This window comes from Crinia signifera, chromosome 7, assembly GCF_055691185.1.
Source record: "Crinia signifera chromosome 7, ASM5569118v1, whole genome shotgun sequence".
NCBI classification, from domain to species: domain Eukaryota; kingdom Metazoa; phylum Chordata; class Amphibia; order Anura; family Myobatrachidae; genus Crinia; species Crinia signifera.
Genome location: NC_139223.1, coordinates 29769999 through 29778143, shown reverse-complemented (window position 1 = coordinate 29778143; position 8145 = coordinate 29769999).

Below are 8145 nucleotides of genomic sequence, written 5' to 3'. Positions count from 1 at the left end.
GACAATGTCTTGGTCCACAGTCACTCGATTGACAAATTCCTCAGTTTTGACTGCAAGCAACTCCTGTTCCCCGATGGGGTAATTCCTCTCTGCCGGGAGGAATTTTTTGGAGAGGAAGGCACAAGGGTGTAATTCTTGATCCTCACCCTTTTGTGACAAGATGGCCCCGATCCCTTCCGACGATGCGTCCACCTCGAGAATGAAGGGCTTGTCGAGGTCTGGTTGGAGGAGGATTGGTGCTGTCATGAATGCTCTCTAACTGCTGGAAGGCAGAGGATGCTTCTGGCGACCATCGGCTTGGATCAGCTCCCTTGCAAGTGAGAGCAGTGAGGGGAGCAGCGATAGTAGAGAAGTTCCGGATAAATCGCCGGTAATAGTTTGAGAACCCTAGGAATCTCTGAATTCCTTTGAGTGTTGTGGGGGCTGACCAGTCTTGGATGGCTCTCACCTTCTCTGGGTCCATCTCTATCCCAGTGGCGGAGAGAATGTGACCCAAGAATGGAATGGACGTGACCTCAAAAACGCACTTCTCCAACTTGCAGAACAGTTGATTTTGGCGAAGACGTCGTAGGACTTCGGACACTGTCTGTCTGTGAAGTTGAAGATTTGGAGAGAAGATGAGTATATCGTCTAGATAGACTATGATGGAGTGGTACAGCAAGTCCCGAAAGATATCATTTACAAACTGTTGGAAGACGGCGGGGGCGTTACAAAGGCCGAAGGGCATCACCAGGTATTCATAGTGACCGTCGCGCGTATTAAAAGCCGTCTTCCACTCGTCACCTGGATGGATCCGGATCAAATTGTAGGCCCCTCGCAGGTCCAATTTAGTAAAGATTACTGCCCCTCTGATCTTGTCGAATAGTTCTGCGATAAGGGGTAAGGGATAGCGGTTTTTAATGGTGATGTCGTTCAGGCCCCTATAGTCGATACATGGCCGAAGACCGCCATCCTTCTTTTTCACAAAGAAAAACCCGGCCCCGGCTGGAGAAGTAGATGGTCGAATGAAACCTTTGTTTAAGTTCTCTTGAATGTACGAGGACATGGCCTCAGTCTCGGGTAGCGACAGGGGATAGATGCGGCCACGAGGAGGGAATTTCCCGGCCACCAGCTCTATCGGGCAGTCCCATGGACGGTGAGGAGGCAGGGTGTCGGCACCACCTTTACTGAAGACATCTGTAAATGAACGATATGGTGCGGGTATTGACAAGGGTGGAACTGAAGAGGATGAAGGACAGTTACCCTCACTTTGTGGATGGGTCTGGTAGACCGGAAGGATCTGAGGAATGCAAGTAGACTGGCAATCTGTTCCCCAGGCCTTGACCTCCATATTGGTCCAATCGATGTGTGGGTTATGTTTGGAGAGCCAGGGAAGGCCCAGGACCATTTGGTGTGAGGACTGTGGAAGAATGAAGAATTCGAGGGTCTCTTGATGTAGAGCTCCTATGAGCAGTGTCACCGGGGTGGTCTGATGGGTGATTTGTCCACTACGAATTCGACTCCCATCCACTGCAGTGAGGACCAGCGAGTGATCCAGGGGTTGTACAGGCAGGGCATGTTGGGTGACAAATGAGGAAGAAAGGAAGTTTCCCGCTGCTCCAGAGTCCAATAGGGCCTGAACTCTTTTTCTCCCTTGGGGACACACAAGGGTAACCGGAATGGTGGAATCAGAAGAAGAGGGAGATGGAAGCAAGACTCCTAATCGGACCTCCCTCGGGGAGATTAGGAGCGGTCGTTTCCCGGCCGCAGCGGGCAGGAAGCCAATAAGTGAGCTGAGGAACCACAGTACATGCACAGATTCTCTCGCCGTCTTCGGGACTTCTCTTCGAGAGAAAGACGGGAGCGGTTGATTTGCATGGGCTCATCTGTTGACACCGCAGGAGGAGGGGTTGGTTTGGAAGCTGGTGCGACATTGGAAGGGAATCGAGGGCGAAGGCGATCAGAGCGATTCCTCTCAAGTTGGCGTTCTTGGAGTCGCAGATCGACCTTGTTACATAATGAAATGAGTTCAGCCAGGGTGGAAGGAGAATCGCGAGTTGCTAACTCGTCCTTGATGCGCCCGGCTAGGCCGTTCCAGAAGGCAGAAACGAGAGCCTCTTCGTTCCATCTGAGTTCGGAAGCCAGGGTTTGAAATTGTACGACATATTGTCCCACTGGGCGACTGCCCTGACGAATCCTTAGGATCTCCGTGGCTGCGGAGGACACTCTGCCAGGCTCGTCGAAGATGCGACGAAAGGAGGCCACAAATTCTTCATAGTTGTTGAGGATGGGATCCGCACGCTCCCAAAGGGGGGACACCCACTCCAGGGCTGGACCCGCCAGTAGGGAGACGATGTAAGCCACCTGAGTCTTGGGAGAGGGGAAATTGAAAGGCTGGAGGGTAAAATGGACGTCACATTGATTCAGGAATCCTCGACACCCCCTCGGGGACTCGTCATATTTACTGGGGGTTGATAGCTGTAGATGGTGAGGAGCAGCTGGCCCAGGAGGAGCAGCAGAGGTCGAAGCTCCGGAGGTTGGTGCTGCCGAAACTGGGGGAGCCGCCTGAGGTGGTGACAAGGTCTGGAGAAATTGAGCCACTTGACGCTGGGTAGCCTCTACCTGTTCCAAGCGAGCCATGATGCCTTGAAGAACATCCGTCATGGAGGCCTGTGCTTCACCCGATTCCATCGGGTCAGTGCAAACTGTCACGGCTAAAGGGCTGGATGGAGTCGTGTGGTGCACAGAAGCCGGAGACGGACCAGGAGGAGTAGGATTGAAACGTGCAGGTTTAATAACAGATTTCATAAATGATAAACTTAACTCAAATACTTCTTTAAGTGACAGTTGGGATAAATTAAATAGAGTCCAGCACAATATTAATAACGAGCAGGTAAATCTGGAAACGTGTACTTGATGAGCCAGAGTACATAGAGGAAGATCCGGAAAGAGGTTGATTTGATGACAGAAGAAATGGATCCAGATGACTGAAAGATGATGGAATGAATGAGTTGTATGAAGGAGGGCAGCGGAATGCTGTGCAGGGTAATTCTGGGACACAAGCAGGAACAAGCACTAGGTAGGACTTGCAGCATTGGTGTCAGGAGAAAACTTCCTTGTAGCAAGATGCAGGGAGCAAGGCACCAGAGTCAGGAGAGAAAGAGCCAGGATCCGGGAATCAGCTAGGAGTTGTGAATGACTCCAAAGACTCATTGCACTGACACTGAACAGCCTAGGCAGATCCCTTATATCCCCAGGGGACGGCTGCCATTGGCTGTCAGCGCAGGATGAGGAGGGAACCTCCACTCTGGGCCAATCTGTCTCCTGCCCACAACCAAGATGGCGACGCCGGCCTTCCAGCACCACTATCTGCAAAGACACCGCTACCCGACGCTCCCCTGCTGCCATCCCTACCCAGAGCTGCCGCTACCCGCACACCGCAGACCGGAGCCTGCACACGCTAGCCGGCGGCGGGCGCGGACGGGTGAGTACTGTATCCGCCGCGCTCCGTCGCGGCTACGTGTGACAGATACGGATGGTTCATCAACTGGCGTAAGTCCAGCATGATTCCCTCCCAGCACATGATTCTCCTGGGTACCCTTCTGGATACCTCGTCGCAACAGGTTTTCCTCCCCATGACAACAGAGAGTCTGTTCAGGACTTAGTGCGAATGTTTCTATATCTAAGGACCGTCTCCATTCACCTTGCATGTGCCTTCCCTCCATTCAGAGGTATTTCACCAGTTGGTGGTGCGGTGGGTTTGGCCTCAGATCGACCTGTTTGCCTCACAGCAAAACCACAAGGTTCTTTGTTACGGAGCATCCACAAGAGACCCAGTGCATTTCTAATAGGCGCACTGGCGGTTCCGTGGCCATTTCAAACAGTGTATCTCTTTCCTCCGATTGCCCTGCTTCAGTGGGTTCTTCAAAAGATTCAGGTGGAAAGGGTAATAGCCATTCTGGTTGCACCCAACTGGCCGAAGCGAGCGTGGTTCGCAGATCTCAAGGATCTCTCCAGTGCACCCCCGTGGCGTCTACCTCTACAGCCAGACTTACTCATGCAAGGCCTTTGTCTTCACCCAGACCTTTCCCGTCTGAACTTGATGGCATGGCGGTTGAGCGATCGGTCATAAAGGGTAGAGGTTTTTCAGACCAAATTATTTATACTATGATTGCTGCTCGTAAACCGTCTACAGTTAGCGTTTACCACAGGGTGTGGCGGACTTATTTTGCGTGGTGTTTAACGCGTCATTTGCCTAGGCAATATTTTTTGTCAAGGTTATCAACTTTTTACAAGAGGGACTGGATACAGGATTGCGTCTGGCATCCTTAAAGGTCCAGGTATCCGCCTTGTCTGTTTTATTTCAAAAGAGGATTGCTCTGTCTTCTTAAGACTTTACTGCAGGGTGTTTTACACTTGCAGCCTCCTTATGTTTCCTCCAGTTCACCCTTGGGATTAGATTATTGTTCTCGAGGCTTTACAGAAGGCTCCGTTTGAGCCTTTGGCGGAGGCCGCTTTTGCTTTAGATGACGTGGAAGACGGTTTTTCTCCTAGCCATGGCTTCGGCTCGGAGGGTTTCGGACATAGGTGCTTTATCAGTTAAGACACCTTTTGTAGTTTTCCACGAAGACCGGGCGGTACTCCGTTCTCGTTTGGACTATCTTCCTAAAGTAGTATCCAGTTTCCATTTGAATCAGGAGATTGTTGTCCCGGCTTTTTTTCCTTCTGGTTCTTCTTCCGACGATTTGGATGTTGTTACATTAGATGTTGTGTGTGCATTACGCCTTTATGTTCGGAGAACCAAGGCTCTCCGAAAAACTTATTCTTTGTTTATTCTTTATGATGGGCGTAAGAGAGGCTGGCCAGCCTCTAAACAGTCTATTCCACGATGGATCAGAACGCCCATTCGTCAAGCCTATCTTTTCTCGGGTAAGCCAGTTCCGGTCTCCGTTAGATCCCATTCTACTCGCTCAGTAGCAGCGTCCTGGGCGGCGGGCCAGGGTGCTTCTGCTGAGCAGATTTACAGTGCAGCTACCTGGTCTTCTCTACATACAGTTATCCGTTTTTACAGGTTTGACTCCTTCGCCACTGCTGATGCAGCATTTGGTAGAGGAGTCCTCAGTGCAGTTAGGGAGCGTTCCCACCCTTGAGGGACTGCTTTAGTACATCCCAAGGTACCAGTGGTCCACCATAGGCTGAAGGAAAAAACAGGAATTTTGGTCTTACCTGTTAATTCTGTTTTTCTGAAGCCATGGTGGATAACTGGGCACCCACCCTTCGCTCTTATCTGCTCTGTTTGAGTGTATCTCGGTCTTGTTTCTTCAAGACTCTGGTATTGGGGTGTGTGTGTATGTGTGTGTGGGTCGGCTTCGCCTTTTCCTGTTCCTTGGGCTTTGGTAGTAAGTAAACTGATTAGCCTGGGGGCAGGGCAGGGTATTAAGGAGACCATCCCAGCTGCACTCTCAGAAGTTTAACTCCTTGGTGCCCGGTCTGGAGGACCTACAATATCCCATGGTACCAGTGATTCACCATGGCTTCAGAAAAACAGAATTAACAGGTAAGACCAAAATTCCTGTTATCCACTACGCAAGGAGTTGATATTATATAGTGTGGCGAGCGCAGCAAGCCACAGAGCCCCGCGGATTACTGTGCTCGCCACACTACAGTATATAAAATCAACTCCATGCATAGTGGATAGTGGAGTTATGAACAGGCAAAAAATTGCATCGGATCGCATCTGATATATCGACGACGACCCCCATAGAGAGAAAATAGAATAGGTGGCGAGCATAGCCCGTGCCCGCTGTCTGAGACCGGCCAGTCGGGATCCCGGGATAATGACTGTCGGGATCCCAACTGTCGGTGCAACATACCATATTTCCCAATCTTGATTCTTAAGGCTTGTACACAGATGGTATAATCAAACTGACTGGAGTACTAATGAAGTCACCTGTGCTTAAGCATGCATATCCTGAAAACATGGACTGATAAGGCGTCTAAAGGCTCATACACACTACAAGATTATGGGGTCGATCCTATTAGGTCCAAAGGGTGCGAGGTGCCGTTTAAACGCTGAAAACGGCACCCGAATTATGCCGATCTGGCACCCTTTGCTGGGTGAAATTTTCTTAAAATTGCATGCACCCCCATGGAGGTGAGAGCGCTTTTAAAAAAATTCAGCCTGCCGTAAAGTGCGGCCAATACCGTGATGATTCGCACGCACGAAGGTTTAGACGCGAACCTGGAGTGACAATTGCTATGCACCAGGTGCACCGTCCGCCAGGTATACGACATGCGAGCGCGCACCTTTCGCGACCATTCAGCGGGCCGATTACCAGCGCTCTGCACCAGCATCCTACACGAAGCCTGCTCCGGGGTACACCCCGCCACATAGCAATGGGATGAGCGAGCGAGAAACTACAATATGGTGGGCTGGCTGAGAGTGGCTCCATCTGTACAGAAATTATTATTAATTATTATTAACCCCTTCCCGACATTTGACGTACATTTACGTCATGGTCGGGAAGTACTTCCCGACACATGGCGTAAATGTACGTCATGACTTCAAATTGACACCCCGTCTCGAGACGAGGTGGCAGAGGGACAATGTCTGCTGTCCCTGACAGCAGACATCCTCCCTCATTGCCCAGGGGGGGCAGCGATGCCTCCCGTCTTGGGCGATCGCTGCTATTGGCCGTTAAAAAGTTAATAGCCAAAAGCACCGTTGAAATGCATTGAGTCAAAAATTTAGACTCTGCTGCCCCCTTGCGTCCAAAAAAAATAAAGGCGGTTTAAATAATGATTTAAAAATAAAGAATATATATGGTCTTTGTTAGTTATTAACTATTTTGAGTGATATGATTATTTGTCTCACAAGCAGAAAATGGAACATTTTGCAAATAGCAAAATGTTCCATTTTTTCACGACACTTTGGAATTTTCCCCCCCCCAAAAAAAACTGTATCGACCAAATTTCACCACTAATTTAAAGTACAATGTGTCACGGGAAAACAATCTCAAAATCACTGGGATAAGTAAAAGCAAAAAAAAGTTATACCCACTTAAGTGATACATGTCAGATTTGAAAAAAATGGCTCTGTCAGGAAGGCAAAAACTGGCTGCGTCACCTTTGGACTGGTAACATGGTTGATGAGGTTGAAAAAATACATTAGTCCATCAAATTCAACCTATTCTTGAATTACTGCTGTGCACAGATTAGATTTAATGTTGAATAGAATTTTAAAATAGACCCAAATGAATTCACTATCTATCTACCGATACCCAAAATTGTATATTAGACCAGAAAGGAACAAGAACAAATAGAGCACTTCTCATTTAGCTGGGGTCTGGCAATAGAAATGCCAAATGCCAGCCCCCGCCATCCACCGGAAAGGGGGGGGGGCGTGCGCACGAGACGACACTCTCGTGCCCCATTCCGACGGAGCCCTCCGACGCCCACTTCAGCTGCCCCCAGCTCCCCCTAACCCTGCCTGTCTCTCTGAAGCGGAGACGGGCTGGGATTCTGCCGCCCACCACCAAATGCAGGGGACGCGCGTACGTGCGAGACGCTCACGCGTCCCTGTCGGATTGAGCGTCTCTCCGCCGGCGATTCCCAGAATTACTGAGATGAGCTCCATCTGTACATTATAATTAATGGTTATATCCCTGGATACTTTTTCTTCTAAGCATTTGTCTAACCCCTTTATCACTATATGACCCTTCACACAAACCTGGAACCTTCACACAAACCTGGAACGCCAGTAGCGATCGGCGTCTTACACACAATAACGCACAGCGCGCAAACGCCAAAACTTACTGAGAAGAAAAAACGTGAAAAATCCATCTGTTTTTTAAATGTACAAAACATAAAAGCAGCTTCCAGTAGCTCCTGCGGGAATACAATCGCTAGGTCGACATACATTATGTCGACAACTAAAGGTCAACACAAGCATTAGGTCAACAATGGGAAGGTCGGCAGTCAAAAGGTCAACATGAGGTTTTTCACGTTTATTTGAGCTATTTCATACCCTACATCCACTAGGGCGTAGAGGGAGAATATAATAGTGTGCCCAGAGAAACGAGTCACCGTGCCCGAAGCATGGCGAGGGCAGTGACTCATGCCAGGGGACTCATGTCGACCTTTTGACGGTCTACTTTCCCATTGTCG